This window comes from Lissotriton vulgaris, chromosome 6, assembly GCF_964263255.1.
Source record: "Lissotriton vulgaris chromosome 6, aLisVul1.2, whole genome shotgun sequence".
Taxonomy (NCBI): domain Eukaryota; kingdom Metazoa; phylum Chordata; class Amphibia; order Caudata; family Salamandridae; genus Lissotriton; species Lissotriton vulgaris.
The window spans coordinates 1,313,996,191-1,314,013,103 of NC_141694.1; positions in this window are offsets into that span (position 1 = coordinate 1,313,996,191).

Here is a 16,913-nt window from a genome sequence, read left to right on the forward strand (position 1 = left end):
GCAGGGAAGGCTCAATCAGATACATCTATTGACTCCCCCTTTCTAAATTCCTGCAACTTCCACAACCTGCCCGCAGCTTTTTTAACTGCTAGCCTGGCAATGAGTGAACATTTTGGGGCTGATGCTCAAAATTTGGCAACCGTCTCAGGGGAGAGAAAGATGGCGCGGAGGCCTGGAATTGGTGGGCAGCGGAATTTGCTGGCTCGTAGGGGCTTATTTACAAGCCTCTTCCGCCACTTTTGCGTAACTTTTAACATGGGAAAAGTGACATACTTGTAAATAAGCCCCTTGGTGTTTTGCAGGAAGTGAGGAAAACAAGATCAGTTGAGATCACAAAGTTGAAAGTGCTGAAGACAAGGTCACTGGCGAGATGTCTTGCTTCAGTGTGGGCCCGCACCTTAAGGCCAGTTAACTAGTCTGATGATGGCTCTAAGCTGGAGGCGATTTAAAAAATAGCAGGAGTAGCGTTTGATGGTAAGTTGTTGTGCAGTTATTATTTCTTGAGTGTTTGATTGATTCAGATGCTCCGTCCATCACCACCCCCTTTTGTACCGTTATGCACCATTGGCAGCGGAGCTGGGCAGTAGGATTTTAGAAGGTTGGGCAAGGCAGATAGGGAATAGGAAGAGAATACAGAACCATTGGTATGGACAGTGCTGCAGAGGCTAACGGCGGTGTTGCCCAAAATGTATTTGGATACAGGCGAGGTGGTCCTTTTTTCTTTACTGACAATATGGATGTTTTTCGAAGCATTTAAGATATTGAAGTTATTGGGGGTAAGGGTACAGGTAAGGGTTGTCGGGAAGATATAGAATGTGCAAGGGAAAACTGTAACCGTACAAAGGATAAATACAAATCAATGAGCGAAGGGAACATTGGTACTGCTGAAAGTCAACCGGTAAGCATGTCTGTGTATATTATATTGGGGGAAGCACTACCTCAGACAAGGTATAGCCCCGACTGGATATATCTTTAGACACAAGAGTGGCTCCAAAGTAATGGTGTTCCAGTTTCTGACTGTCTTGAGGAAAGTATCGAAGAAGCTGGGGTTACCTTGTGAGGCGTATGGGATGCACTCTTTTAGGATTGAGGTAGCGACAGAGGCTGGGTGGAGAGTCTGGTCAGGACCGACAAGTTGGGTAGATGACCATCAGATTTTTATAGGTGTTATGTGCACACTGGCCCATAAGACTGTTGATTTTGTGGTATATTTGTGTTCTGGTGGCTTTTTCAATGTTCCACCCCTGCTCCTTTGAAAGATATATGACAATGCGGATATGGGATCACTCATTTGTGAAATAGGTGGAGAACCAGACAGTTATATGGAGACATGGGAGACAACTAGGCTTAGACGAGACAGGAATATGGGTGAAGCAGTGCCGAAAAGGGGGTTTGAAATGGCGAGAGTTGCTACCACCTTAGACAGGATGCTAGGCAGGGACGGTTGTCCGGATGTTTTGGCGATGCATTGATCTAGGCCATGAAACAAAATTAGCAGTAGTTAAAAAAAATAGTCAAGAATGTTTGTCTTAGGAACAGAATTGATCCCTAGAAGGGGGGGGGGGGGGGGGTAGAGAGGCCAGCTGCTAATACATTGAGAAATGAAGAAGTTTTGCAGAGGAGCAGGTATGGGTCGAATCATGCATTCGGCCATTAAATATGAGTAAAGGCAACTTTTAAGAGTTGACAAAGTCCATTTATCTTTTTTAGGTATTAATTTATACTTAATGCAGATGTGGGACATACTAGTTAAAGCGTTAAGGCTAAAGATGTGGTAGTGTGCTTAACAGTTGTGGGGGAATGGAGGAGATCAGAAGGGCACAAAATACCTTTTGAAGGTTTTTTTTCCCTGATGGTGGATTTTCAGGATATTTTACAAGAAAAAAAAGGTTCCTTGCATTTTTTGGTGGGCAAAGCAGCTTAGAGGGAGTGGGAAGAAAAAGGGGGTTGGGAAAGTAGGAATTTCAGTAGTCAGCACATTAAGGCTTAGTTAAGAAGATGAATAGAGTTAGAGATGCAGGGGCCGGAGAGTTGAGATAAACTGCAGTTGGGAGGGCAGAGTGGGTGAGGCATTCATGTATTTGGAATGCCTACTTGATAAGGTTTGATTGGTTGTAATGTGCTTCTGGTTCACTAAAGTATCCTTTGTCACACACAAGTTATTGATTCGTTGGAGTAGTTTTTGGAGTGTGTCGTCCTGCCCACTAAAAAATGAATTGAAAGACTGTGTAGAATGTGCTCTCTGGTAATGAACACCCATCATGGAGGGTAAAGAGAGACACTCGACAGTGGCTCCCTTGCCCCATCCCTAGGGCATCCTTATTTGATACCCACAGTGCAGCACAGCAATTCCTTCTGTATCTGCACACCAGCTCTCTGACCCAATGGGATGCCAAGTTGTTGGAGTCAGGAACTGCTCACTGCAACCTATGTAAAAAGCACAAGAATATGACACTTCCCTGGTGTATAATTGCACATATGAACAGAAAGGTGTATCCCTTCTCAAGGACGTAATAGGGACCCCCATGGTGTGGTAGCATTCTGCCATTTACAGACATCTCATTTTCTATTGAAATGACTACTACATTTGCACAGACATACAGGGTCATATTTACAATAAAATGTCAGAGCCCGGAGCTGCGCAGAATTTGGCAGTGAAGTGCTCCAGCATTTCCAAAACACAGGGATGCGCCATATTCACAAGAATGGGGCTCATCCCTGTGTTTCCCCTAGCGCTAGCACAAAAAAAACTGCCTAGTGCCAGTGCAGGCTCCCTGGTGCCATGTTGGAAGGGTGCCTGCACTGCAGGGACGATTGTTTATAAGCGGGAAGGGACATAAACAATCAATAATGGCGATTTGCATCGCCTATGCATGGAAAGAGCAAAAAACGAGGAGAAATTATTAATTTGTACTTGAACCATTCTAATGCCTGGCCATGGCGTTAGTTTTGGCACTGCCTCAGTCTTGTAAATCTGGGGCAGTGTCAAATAACAATGGGTTTTCGTGGTACGCCCACAGGAATACCCATTGCATGCCCCTTTGCCACATAGGACCTTGTATGTATCGAAAATGGTGCTGCACCACTGGAGTGTCAAAAAAGTGATGTTCCAGTGACGGTGAGGGCTTGTAAATATGCCCCACAGTTTTATAAAGTGCAAAAATGATAATATGGTGAAATTGGATTTCAGCAAATATATGTCATTTGCACATCACCAAATAAACTCTTGATTTGTGTTGATCCTATTAACATCTTTGGGTCTTATTTTCAAGCCCCTTCCGCCACTTTTTGTGCAACCTTCTGCCCCATATTTAAAAGGACACATAAAGCCACCTTGCATGGCTTTTCCTGTCCTTGTAAATATGGCCCCTTCTAATGCAAAACTTTAAGTGAAAGGGGCATGAATGGGTGTTGCTGTGGGTGTTCCCAAGCAACACCCGTGTATTCTGCCACATTTACACCAGGGGTGGTGTAGCAAGGCGCAACAAGGAGAAATGTTTACATTTCTTCTTGTTTTTTCCTCTTTCTAGAGGTGTTGCATTCTGCAGCACAGATAGGAAAAGAAAATCACCACTTTCTATTGTTTTGTTATTTTTTTGTGCAGGAAGGTACCCCTTCCTGCACAGAAACAATCTCCCTACAATGCTTTCCACACAGTACCTTTACAACGCAGGATTTACAACGCAAGTCGTTACAACGACTTGTGCTGGAGGGCGCTGTAGGATAGGGAATAGTTTAATTTACTATCCAAAACCTTCCCTACTATCCACGGGGACTGGAGTTGGAATAGTACATTAAGCTTTTCACTATCCAGCGCCCCCTAACGCAAGTGTTGTAACGACTTGCATTGTAAAACCTGCGTTGTAAAGGCATGCGTGGAAAAAGCATGCGTTGTAACGACATACATCCCAATGCATGCACCGTGGCGCAAGGGTGCCTACATGGCAGCCGATTGTGCACCAGCACAGGCGAGCGCACAGGGATGTGTCATATTGTTGCAAATATGATGCATCCCTGTGTTTTGTAAGTGCCACAATGTGGCACATCCAAAGGGCTTACAGTGCCGCGTTGAGTCTCTTTGTTGTAAATTAGGCCCTTTGTTTCTACCACATTTCAGATTGAGAAAAAAATGCTTCATTTGTTCTTTCTCAACTGCTGAACAATTCTGAAATATTTGTGCAGTACATTTATGAGTATTTAAATTGTTTTGTGTATTAGAAAAAAATTACATCCTACAGCCTTTCGTGCCACACCCCCCGTACCTCAGCACGGCTATTACATAGCTCACCTAACAGATGCTTCTAGTAAGCAGCAATCTTCAAGTTAAAAGAATAAAGAGCCATTTGTCAGAAGACATAGACATACTTTTAACCTGTCTTTGAAACCCAGCAAATGCTACAAAAAAACAAACATTAAAAGCATCTGTTTTGCTCAGTCACCTTCTGGAGTTCCAGCAAACCTTTCCCTTGTACTACTACTTCCAGCACCACGTAGGGTTTCCGTTAAATAAAATATGGACATGAAAGTGCCTAAACCCAGATTCCCCAGTGGTTCGTTAAAAAAAGCACTTTGGGGCATATTATCAAGGGGGTTTATCTCCGCTTTTTTGGCTTTAAAAGCCAAGAAAGCGGAGATAAAATTATCTCCCTATTACCAAGCTGTCGCTAACACCAGTTAGTGACAGCTAATAGGAGATAGCGACCAACTTGGGCCCCGCTTTGCATGTCAGTGATATTTATCACTAATGACATGCAAAGTGGGCGTGCCAAGATGTTAGCGACTGGAAACAGTCCCTAACATCGCTATCTCCTATTACCAACTTTTGGAGATATTCGCACTAAGCGCGAATATCTCCAAAAGCTAACACCTGCCCTGAGCAGTTCTTAGCCATGTTATCCAATGGGAGGTGGATAACATGGCTAAGAGCATTTGCTCGATAATGCATGAATATCGCTGACTTTTCAGCGATATTCATGCATTGCGGCCGTTTTTTATCGCATTTGCGATAAACCTTGCTATTTAGCAAGGTTTATCTGCGATAAAAATCGCCGATGTGCGGCGATAATTTTTGTCTCTAAACAAGTTAGAGACAAAAATTATCGCTAGTTGTTGGTAATATGCCCCTTTATGCTTACATTCACAACCATTTAAGACACCTGCTGTAAGTGTCCCAATTTTGTTAGTTGCCAGACTCGACTATTTCATGTTTATCCCCATGTGTGACATAAATCATTTACCTTAAATAGGCTCTTAAGAAACACATGGATGTAAGTAGTAAATATGCACCATGTCGAAATTTCTGAACGACTCAAGTGATTGACTGACTCAAGTGAGCCCTTCTATGCCTTTCCTTCTTTCCCTGTCACTTTCGACCCCCCAGCCCCCTACCCCCTCCGAGCTTTTGTATTTAATTCCGTACGTGACACTAAGGAGGGGGGGGGGGAAGTCTGTACTTAATGTTTCCCCTGCAAAATGTGATGAGGCGTCCCTAAGTCTCCCATATCTCACATATATTCACTGGGAGGGCTTTAAGTGGGCTTGGTCTCACCAGTGTTGAGCACAGACAGGGGTATGTTATCAAGGACGGTGTTACAATTATCGCCGGTTTAGCGGTAGTAAATTGCCGCTAAATCGGCGATAATGAGCTTGTTAATATGCCCTGGAGAATTCCAATAGAAGCCCATGTTCACACCAGAACATGGACTTCTATTAGAATTCTCAAGGGCATATTATCAAGTCCATTATCGCCGCTTTAGTAGCAGTTTTCTGCCGCTAAATCAGCGATAATTTTTAATGCCGTTCTTGATAATATGCCGCACAGTTTTTTAAAGGGGGCCTCGAAAATGGTCTCTATCGGGCTCTTTTTTGTGCCCTGTCACAGTCGGTCTGTTTTTATCCAGAATGCAGTGACAGCAGGCACTTCGATGTGCGCTGCTCACACTGTTCCCTTCTCACTAGTGGAGAAGTTACGGCATGACGTCATGCCGGGTGACCGGTGTAAGGGAAGGGAAAGCCTTTAAAGAGAGTCATTTTCTCTCTGTATTTCCTTTCTCTTTTGGAAACTCAGGAACAGCAACATTGTTGTGGTGTCATTAGAGCTTTAAGTGGAAGCTTTTTCAATATTATACACAAGCCATAGTTGCTCTTATTTACCTTTTGCAACTAAAGAACCATTGACAAAGCCAATAGTTGACTTGTTGTAGGTATGATGTTACTTGTTGTATCATATATCTGGGTGCAATGACAGAAACAGCAAAATACAAGTCCAGCGGCAAACTATGCTAAGCACAGATTTTTAGCGAATGCGTTTTAAGCCACACCCCTATTGCATTGGCCACGCCCTTTTGAGAGACACCCTCACCCACACACACCTTCCCGAATTTTTCATCCCACTTAAATAGGGTGACCAGGCGTTCTGGATTTGCTAGGTCGGTCCCCGTTTTTTCACTAGCTGTCCGGACAGATTTAGAGAAATGTAGCTCATGTCCTGGTTTTTGGAGAGAGGCGACTAAAAATGAAGGGGGGGGGGGGGTTATGTTTGACAAAGCAGGGATAGTTAGCAGTTGTTTCAAGACAGCCATTTAATTCACAGGCAAGCTACTGGGTTTAAAAATTGTATGTTGTTACTGCCTGTTTTGTAATTCTCTGCTGAGGAGGCAGAGCGCTGTCATTCTGTGCGCTAACGTGACATAAAATTATAGTCCTTCTTTTATTTTTGTGGAATGTCCTGTTTTTTATGCTTTAACATTCTGGTCAACCCAACACTTAAAGCCCTGTTCACAGGTCCTGAAGGGTTGAGGACCCCCTGCGACGCAGGGACTGCAGAGGCCTGCGTTACGCCCCAGATGGTCAGCTTCACGAGAATCTGTGTGATTTTGTTTTGTGGCTCCTAGGATCACTGTTCTGCTGACTCCTTATCAGGAAACAGTGATGCATGGAGGTTTATCATCGGTAAACAGTGCCACCCTGCGGTGAAATGTGGTATGAAAATACATTCTAGCTCCGAGTATTATTATTACATTTGGCGTTCTTTCACCTCTCCTGACCCACATCTAGATACCTGAAGTCTGCAGCACGTTTGTTTTATTGACAATGTAGCACTATCTTATCCCATTCTGCCCTTTTTTTCGTATTGGAAGTCCAATAGTTCATTACATTTGGCTTTCTTTTAGATTTTTGTTTTTTTGGGGGATATATTTGTTTATTGTGTCCTTACTCCTAAAATGTTTAATAAACGATTAAACATAAAAACCTGAGTTTTAGGTTATTTCTGACGTTAGGTCGAGTGCCAATTTAGAATATTAGCAAATGGCACCTTTTCTGCGGCTGCATATCAGTGTTACAAAGCAAATTTCAGTCTGTGATCAGGAAATGTTGAAATTAGCCATAGAAATCTATTCAACAATGGAAGGCCAGGACCAATGTCACCTCTGTTTGTAGGAGCTTTACCAGTCCTTTTAAAAAGGCTTAGGTTGCTATGGTGCTGTGAGGTACGAGGGGGGCTCTTCCTAAACTTGGATTAGCCAATCGACTTCAAGCTTGCTTTAATATTCCTTGGAGATGCATTCATCATCATATCTATTACTGGTTTGTTATCGGAGTTCCATCCTGGATCGACACAAACTCACAAAATACTGTAATACAATTCTCATTATAATAAAGCATGGGGCAGATCTACAAGAAAGTGGCGCAGCACGGCACCGCAAGCCTTTTGGCTGCGCCATGCGGCGGCACTTTCAGAGCACAGGAATGCAACATATCTACAATGATATGTCGCATTCCTGTGCTCACCCCTACGCTGGCGCAGAAACAGCAGCCATGCGCTGGCGCAGGCACCCTTGCATCATGGTGCAAGGATGCCTGCGCCATAGGGAGATTGTTTTTGTGCAGGAAGGGGCACCTTCCTGCACAAAAGCAATCACTGCAGGCATTTTCTTCTTTCAATGCGTGCTGTAGAATGCAGCACGCATTGAAAGGATAAAAAACGAGGCGATATGAAAACATTTCTCCTGGTTTCGCTTGGCTCTGCCACCCCTATGCTGGCGCAGCAAACTGACGCATTTCCAGGTTTACAATTTCTCGTAAATCTGGAAATGCCTCAGTGGACATGGGTGTTGCGTGGGATCACCCACAGCAACACCGATGTCCCGCCCCTAACTCGCAAAGTGTTGCGTAAACAGGGGTGATATATACAAGCACCGGTTAAGTCACGCAGGGTGCGCCACCGGTGCGTCACGCAACGTGATGCACTCGAGGCGCATGGGGCTTGTAAATCGGCCCCCTTGTTTCCAAACATTTCTCCTTATTGGAACATACACATTACAATGCCATAAGCAAAAGAAAGAGGACTTTTTAGCGTTCCAGTTCTATTCTTTCGAATCAAAGGCCAAGGCTTAATAGCAAAACATTGACATGTATTTAATCTTGTTCATTTTCTTTGCATGGTGGGCAAGCACAGATCATACTTATTGATGCTACCCAAAAGCTGACGACCACTCCTATTGATAAGCAGCCCGGTTGAAATGATAAAACATCTCCACGACCCTGCTTTCATTATATGTATTAAATGCGTTTTCATGATCATCACAGGAACATTCCAGAACACCCCCTTTTGTTTTTTCTCTTTACAACAACATTCCAAAATTTGTTTTGAAAATGGTGCTCTTGAGAGTCCTAATGACAGGGCGACTGGAATTGTTTGCCAACGAATGACTAATGTATGTGGCAGGGTTGAGAACATTTTGTGGCATATCATAGGCATAGTTTGTGTCAAGGAAATAAAACTCATGCGACACACTCTAAAATAAAGCCATGCTGGCAATTTAGCCCACTGTCGAAAGCGATCCCAGTGCTCTAGAAAATAAATAGGGCTTGTAAGAAAGAAAAGTATATACATTCAGCAAATCCTATTCGCAATGCTTTGCATCAACAATCAGTGATCTCGTCTTGTATAGAATCATATGGATGCTTTTTTCTTAATACTGTCATTTTTACCTTTAGAATATAATTCTTTCTGTGAAGCATCTATCATTTCACCCAAGAGAAACAAGCCCACTTGTACATGCTTCTTGTAATAAAAGGCGTGGCCAGTGCCGGCTCCTTCGCAATGTCGGAGGAGCGTCGCCCCACTGGCTCAGAGCCAGCAGCTGAAAACTAAAACAGTATTTTATTACCGTTTAATTTTTCAGCTGTTGGCTGAGCCACAGGGTGTATGGAGGGGTGGGCCGGGCCATGGGAGGGGGGAGGAGAAGTGGTTAGTGCACCTTTAGGTATACATGTAGAAGCGCACTTAGGTTTCTTCACCCCAGCTGTATTGCACAGCCTGGCTGGAGACACAGCACAGCCTCCCTGTGCCTAAGCTAGTGTTTAATCCAGCCCACTCAGGCCAATCCCAACGCTGCTCTCATTCTTAAGAGCAATGCGAGGATTGGATGAGGAGCCTGTGATGCTGTCCCAGGGACTGCTAGGACCAGGAACTGGATGTAGAGGCTTGCAAGGCGCCTGGCAGAATCAGGTAAGTCTTTTTATTTGTATTACTAACCCCCCATTGGGAGCTCCACCACTGGCCCACCCTCCCCGTGCCCTCTCCGCCCATCCCAGCACTGTTTATCTTTGTCGGCCATCACTGGGTGTGACTCTTTTATTCTGCACATCTCAGTTTCTTTTAAAGTATATTCAGTTTTGGGTGTAGTCTGTTCAGATTACAGGATAGCTATATGCAGAGGTCTGATTATTGATGCTCGTAGTAAACCTCAGGGGGTCAGTAACATTCATTATGATCCACATCTGGATAAAAAGTTGTGATATTTTCACACATCAATTTTGTACCGATGGGTGAAACATTGAGAAGAAACATGCACCTATCAGCACGTAAGCACCGTTTCCAGTTTGTTGCTCCCGAACAATTCATAATCCGTGATATTTGTCGACCCTCAGAACTACAGGTACACATAATAATGTATCTATTTATATATATAGTGCTTACTACCCCTGTTGAGGCGTTGAATATTGTAAATACGGAGCAGGGATTACATGAAATATTCCAATTCATAATGGGGTCCTAGGAAGAGACGTATTGGCAGTCAAGGAAACTTTCCTCTGAGGGGTACCTGCAACTAAGAGAAATAGAGACATTCCGCCCCTAAATCCCCCCCCCCCCCCCGGCCCAAACCTTGGATTCTCTGTAGCTATAGAAGCTCAAGAGGGTGTAGAATGAGAGTGGAGGTTGACAGTGATTTGCAAAGTTTCTGAAGCCACCAAAGCTCTGAGGGCCATATTTAGGACCTGGTTTGTGCCACTCAGATTTTTGAAGCCCAGCAAAGCTACTTTGCATGGCTTTGAGTGACTTAAAAAATTTGGAGTATAGCAAAGCAGCACAAATCACTGCGCTGCGTTACTCTGCCCTGGGTAGGAGTTCCATGGGCATTGCTTGGGTGTTCCCAATAGCGCCAATGTTCTTTTAAGCATTCCCTGATTTATAAGAGCTTGTAAACCTGAGAATGTGCCAAAAAGATATGCCTCCCCAGGTAAGGTGTAACGAGGAGAAATGTCTTTAACAAGGAGAAATATGTCTATTTCTCCTTGTTACGTGCACGTACATTCTGCAGCACACATAGAAAGTGTAAAAAGACTCTCAGAATACTTTTTTGTGCAGTAAGAGGTACCGTCCTGCACAAAAACAATCCTGCCTACAACACAGACACCCTTGCACTATGGTGCAACACAAGGGAAAAGGACAGGAATGCACCTTATCGGATAATTACTGCGCATTCCTGCCCTTCCCCTGATGCAGGGCAGCTCAGAAAGGTGACTTGCTGCAATGCTCTGCCCCACAAAAGTAGGAAATATGCCCCCAAATGAACCGTTATGGAGCAGAAAAAGCCACAACAGCACTATGTCATAACTCCTGGATTCCTGTTTCCGAAGTGCGCTTCTTTGGGAATTTTATGAGCCCAAAACCATCATGTGTGGTAATTCCACTCTGAATTTCTGCCAGGGATAATACATACAGAGGGATACTCTTTGTTTCTATCTTCTTCAATAGCAAACAGACTAAAAATTAGCAAACCATTGTTACATTCCACTGTGAATCAGTAGGACCAGTGGCGTAGCTAGCCCTTAGACCACCCGGGGCAGTCCCTGCGTTTGGCGCCGTATTGAGGAGTAGGGGGGAGGGGGTGCTGTTGGTGTTCTCGGCTGCTTGTCGCCACCTAAAGGGCCGCACTAAAGAGCGGGGGGAGAGGGAGAGATTGCCACCCCAAAATGGCAGACAAGAGCTGGGGGAGGCCGCCACCCCCAAAACTCATGCCGCCTGGTGTGGACCGCACCCTCTGCTCCACCCCCCCTTACTACGCGACTGAATAGGATGGGGAAAAGCTCATTTCATGTCCTCTTTTCCTTTCAATTTGGTATGGGCCACAACGGGTAGGTGGGACTTACAAAAAGGTTGAGAACAACAATGTGCCTTTGACACACTGGCACTTTGGATTTTGCAGTCACAAAGTGTGTGTTTTTGCAAATCAAAGGCTTTATGACCAGGAATCATGTCCTCTGTCAGTAGGATGACTGAATTTATCATCTGAATTCAACAGCACCAAGAGACTACCATTGTGGGGGTTATTGCACATTGTAAATTGACATATCGGCAGTGCCACTGAAGTTATGTGATTCTACGTCTGCAGCGTTTTCTGAATAATTATGGATTTGCCGGGTTTGCCACATAATCCATAATCTGTTGCATAATCTGCAGATTTTAAATCCCCCAAAAATTGTCTCTCACTCAAATGGAGCAAACGTGACTAAAATCACATAGATATGTCTTGATGTGATGTGGAAGCCCATATGCAAACATTTCTTGGTCATCTTGCAGTTGCTTATGACTGTGTTTGGAACATTAATGGTTACTAACGAGATGACGCCTTTGCCCAGATAGTGTTAACAAGAGAATAAAAGACAGTCATATAGTAATATTATCGGAAAATGTGCCATATCATCTCTTATAATTTGCCTTTCCTTGCTGCATAATTTAGTCAACCCTGCTGTACAATTTGACCATCCCCTGATGCATAATTCAAGTGGTTTTACTTATCGGTAGGTAGAGTATGTGGTGTGTGGGGTCAATTTGAGACTGAAATGAAGAAACCATAAGGTGACATGAAAAGGACATGGCAAAATGTAATTAAAACAGCAATTGACCATAAATTTGCCATTACGTAATAATATCGACATACAGATATTAATAATTGTGTGGCAAAGTAAAACAAAAGGGCATAATACCAACAACTAGCGATAATTATCGCTATGTTGGTTTAGCGTGGATATTTTTATCGCCGAGCTGCGGCGATTTTTATCGCTTAGGAACCTTGCTATTATCAAGGTTTATCTCCTAAGCGATAAAAATCAGCCGAAATGCATGAATATCGCTGAAAAGTCAGTGATATTCATGCATTACCGAGCTAATGCTCTTAGCCATGTTATCCACCTACCATTGGATAACATGGCTAAGAACTGCTCAGGGGCAGGTGTTAGCTTTTGGAGATATTCGCACTTAGCGCGAATATCTCCAAAAGTTGGTACTAGGAGATAGCGATGTTAGCGACTGTTTCCAGTCGCTAACATCTTGGCACGCCCACTTTGCATGTCATTAGTGATAAATATCACTGACATGCAAAGCGGGGCCCAAGATGGTCGCTATCTCCTACTAGCTGTCGCTAACTGGTGTTAGTGACAGCTAGGTAATAGGGAGATAATTTTATCTCCGCTTTCTTGGCTTTTAAAGCCTAAAAAGCGGAGATAAACCCCCATGATAATATGCCCCAAAGTGATTTGCTCAGAGTCACAGGACTAAGGGTGGGCGTAACTTGCATGATTCCAAGTAGGGCAACCAAGTGGAATTACCCATTAATTCAACAATATTCACAGAATTACGGGAAAAGAGTAATTGCGAGTTTAGTGCTATTTCTTAGCGCACAAATTCCCCCTCACATTCAAAATGGACTTGAGGATGCATTTTGTGCTAAGAAATTGCGCTAAATGCAGCAGAATACGAACAGCAAGTATAAGCAGTCGCTCACACCCCCGAAATGTGCTCTTATGGTAAGATTATTTTCGCAGCATAGTCCATGGACTAAGCGCTATTTTCTAAGTGCAAAGAAATTGCAAATTGGATGCCAGGATGCATTTGCGCTAATAAATATTGCTAAATACAGCAGAACATATCAAGCAAGAGGGATCTGCCGCTCACACTCGCTAAATGCTCTCTCTTAATAGGATTTCCCCCCAAATTACAGGAGTAAGGGTAATCACGTAATTATCAGTAATTCCACATCAAAGAATAACAAAAATTAGTCACATTATTCCAATTGCTCCTCTGCAATTGAAATTCCACCCAGGTCTACACAGGACTGTTGTTCAAGGGCTAATAAAATTAAAGCCAATGTCTTCGGTTCTAGGGTCAGCAATGTAACCACCAGTCCACATACCCATTCCATTGAATATTAATGGTACACAATACAATCAATGTGTCATTTCTGGGATGCATTTGATTTTTATCTTTTTACACATTTGTTGAATAAATAAAACTATGATATATTTTTTATTTTCTGTGCTAGTGAGCTTTGAGCTTTAAATCAAATCCCACTTCATAAACAAACATATTTTTTTTCTTTTTTCTTTTCACACCTTTCCCGGCCCCTCCAATCGGAAGCTCCATGCTGAGTCAACATCAAATTTAGAAACACCTAAAGCATAACATAATCACAAATAAAATATGCAAACAACGAATGCGGAATAATTTAAAAACAGCGGCACTGAAATTATGCAATTATTAGTTTAAAAGCGATTGAAGTAGTTCCATAACGGGTGAATACTGCCACCATGTGGCTTAAAGTGTAACATGAAACTATGGTTTAAATCCAGCCTTCTTTATCTATCCATGATTCTATGCTCAGATTCAGAATGTGATATTCACAAGTATGGGAGCTTATTTATGAAAGGCTTGCACTTTTTCTAATGATCCCACGGCGCAATCCTCTTAACCATATCTATGAGGCCACGGAAAGTCGCTTTGCCTGGCTTTGCCTGTCCTTAGAGACATTGAGTAAGGCATGGCAGCGCAAGTCGCTGTGTAGCCTTTACCCTGCCCAAGGAGGTGTTCCATTGGCGTTGCTATGGGCTTTCCCACGCAACACACATGGATTTTGATGCTCCCCAAATTTGCTTAATCACGTAAACTTAGGGCAGTGCCAAAACCTAACGCCTCCCCAGAGCAGGCTTAATGAGGAGCAATATCTGCATTTCTCCTTGTTTTTACTTCTTTACATGTTTGCTGCAATGTACAGCACACATATAAAGAGGAAAACACCTCTCTGGGTTGTTTTTGTGCAGGAAGGTGTCTCTTGCTGCACAAAAACTATCATGCATGCAACACAGACACGGACACCCTCGCACCACGGTGCAAGGGGCCTGAATTGGAGCTAGTCAACAGATTGTGCACCACCGTAGGGGGAATGGACAGGAATGCACCGTGGTTCATAAATGCAGTTCATTCCTATCGTTTCACATTGGCGTAGGGCAGCAAGCAAGAAGACTTGCAGGGCTGTCCTACACCAATTCCCCAGAAACGAGGCCCTACAAGTGAGCCTGTAAAATCTTTTTGGCAATGTTTATGACCACGTTTGCATAGCTCTTGCATCAAGCAAGGTGGCGCAAGATCGACGCATACCTAAAGTTATATTTTTAAAGCCACCCAAAGCCATTTTATGTGGCTTTGAATGGCTTCATAATTATGGAGTAATGAAGTGCAACGCAAATCACTGTGTTGCTCAAGAGATGCATTCAATGGGCATTGTGTGGCTGTTCCCACACAACTCCCATGGTTTTTGACTCATTCCCAGAGTTACCAAATGTGGGAAATCTGTGAATGTGCCAAAATGAAATGCCTCCCCAGGTGAGGCATAATAAGGAGAAATATCTTTATTTCTCCTTGTTTTGTCCCTTTTCTATTTGTGCTGCTTCTGTAGCACACATAAAAAGAGGAAGAAGCCTCTCAGGATTCTTTATGGGCACGAAGGTGCCTACAACACAGGAAGTCTTTCACCATGGTGCAATGGTGCCTGCATTAGCGCTAGCTGGGCAGCCACAATGTCACCAGCATAAGGGAAAAGGATAGGAATGTACCATGCAGGATAAATAAGGTGCTTTCCTTGCATTTCCCTGTGTCGCAGGGCAGCACAGCAAGGTGACTTGCTGTGCTGCCCAGCACGACAATGGTCATAAATATAGCCTTATATGTTAAGAAAGAGAGGCAGTGCATTCAAGAAAAAAATTAAAAATAAACTGTACTGACAACAGGTTAGGGAACAGCCTACAACCTCCATCATCAACTGAAAGGGGCCTTAATTCATACAAGCAATAACGCACCCACTCACGGTGATTAATTCAGCGTCTTATGCTGCCTCTTACCGTTACCGAGTCCCACCGGCGTTGTGAAGCTCTGCCTGCAGCACTTCATCACACGCTCGGCATATGAGCTTGTGCCCACGCCCTCTCACAGTGGGGTCACCGTGCACGCAAGATAGCATGTTACTACCTTGCGCGGCGGCCATCTTAGAGTGGAGCCGAGTGTAAGCCTATAGATGACGTTTGTGGTGTTGCAATTCAGAAACCACACTCTGCCTTTTTCTAGGAGCACACTTTTAGTGACTAAAAGGCGCACACTTTTAGTAGACTGAACAACCCCCGCATGGATAGTGACCAGATGGTAAATTAGATGACTGTGACATGGCTAATGTGCGGGTGTGAACCAGTTTGTCCTTAAGATTAGGGTGTCTCTTAAATGAAAACCAAAGGGCGGCATTTTCTTGGTGGCTGTGTCTAAGAGGGACCAATGTTTTCTCACTATCTGTCTTACTTTAGTCGATAGTGGGTCAAATTTGGTAACGACTGGGAGACAATCATTCTTCCGTTTCACATTCCTCTCCAACAGAGCATCATGCGGTGTGTTCAAAGCGTGTTTACTGGCTTACTTAATCACTTTAATAAGATATTCTCCCTCTTTTAATTTGGTCACCAGTTGTTCGGATGGTTCCATGAATTTGCCAGTTGTTGAACAATTGTGGAGATATCGCAAAAACTGGCCCACAGAGAGATTGTCACGCAGCGATCTGGGATGGAACGAGTGGTAATGCAATAAAGAATTTCTGTCTGTGGGCTTCTGATGGACATTGGTGGACAGCCCATGGTCCGTGGCTGTTATATCCACATCCAAGTAGACTGCAGAGGTGTGGCTGAAGGACCAAGTGAACCGCAAAAATTCTTTCACGTGGTTGAGCCATGTCAAAAAGGATAACAGCAGGGGGGGATGTGGCCAGGCGCCGATGAAGATGTCCGCCTAGGAACCGATCTCCGTCGGGACCGCTGCTGTCCCCATATTATCCTACACCAAATCCTGGCTGGAGCGCACTGTCATCGGCGACCTGGCCCCCTTAGGTGACGCACTACCGTTCCGCGCTTTGAGCAGAGTCTGAGGACCCAGTGGGGACGAATCGCCGTGATCGACAGTGCCGCGGCTGGCCCGGGGACACAGCCTGGAGCCTGAGGACCGGCTGTAGCCAATATGGAGGCCCCGGCTTGCGGCCTCTACCTCGAACTGTGCCGGAGCAGGGCCCGATCCCCGGTGGGCGGGACCCGCATTGGCGCCGCACCGCGCTGCTGCATACACCCTTGTGAGATCCGTGAAGCACTCCGGAGGAGGGGCACAGGAGCCTGCGGGGGTGCAAACTTTCCCCGTCTGGCATAAATATCGGCCCGTGTGTGCGGCGGGCCTACAGACGGAAGGGCGCGAACAGCGACACTTTGCCGCGCGGACACCCCAGATACATGGGGGGTCCTAAAGAACAATATTCGGCGGCGCA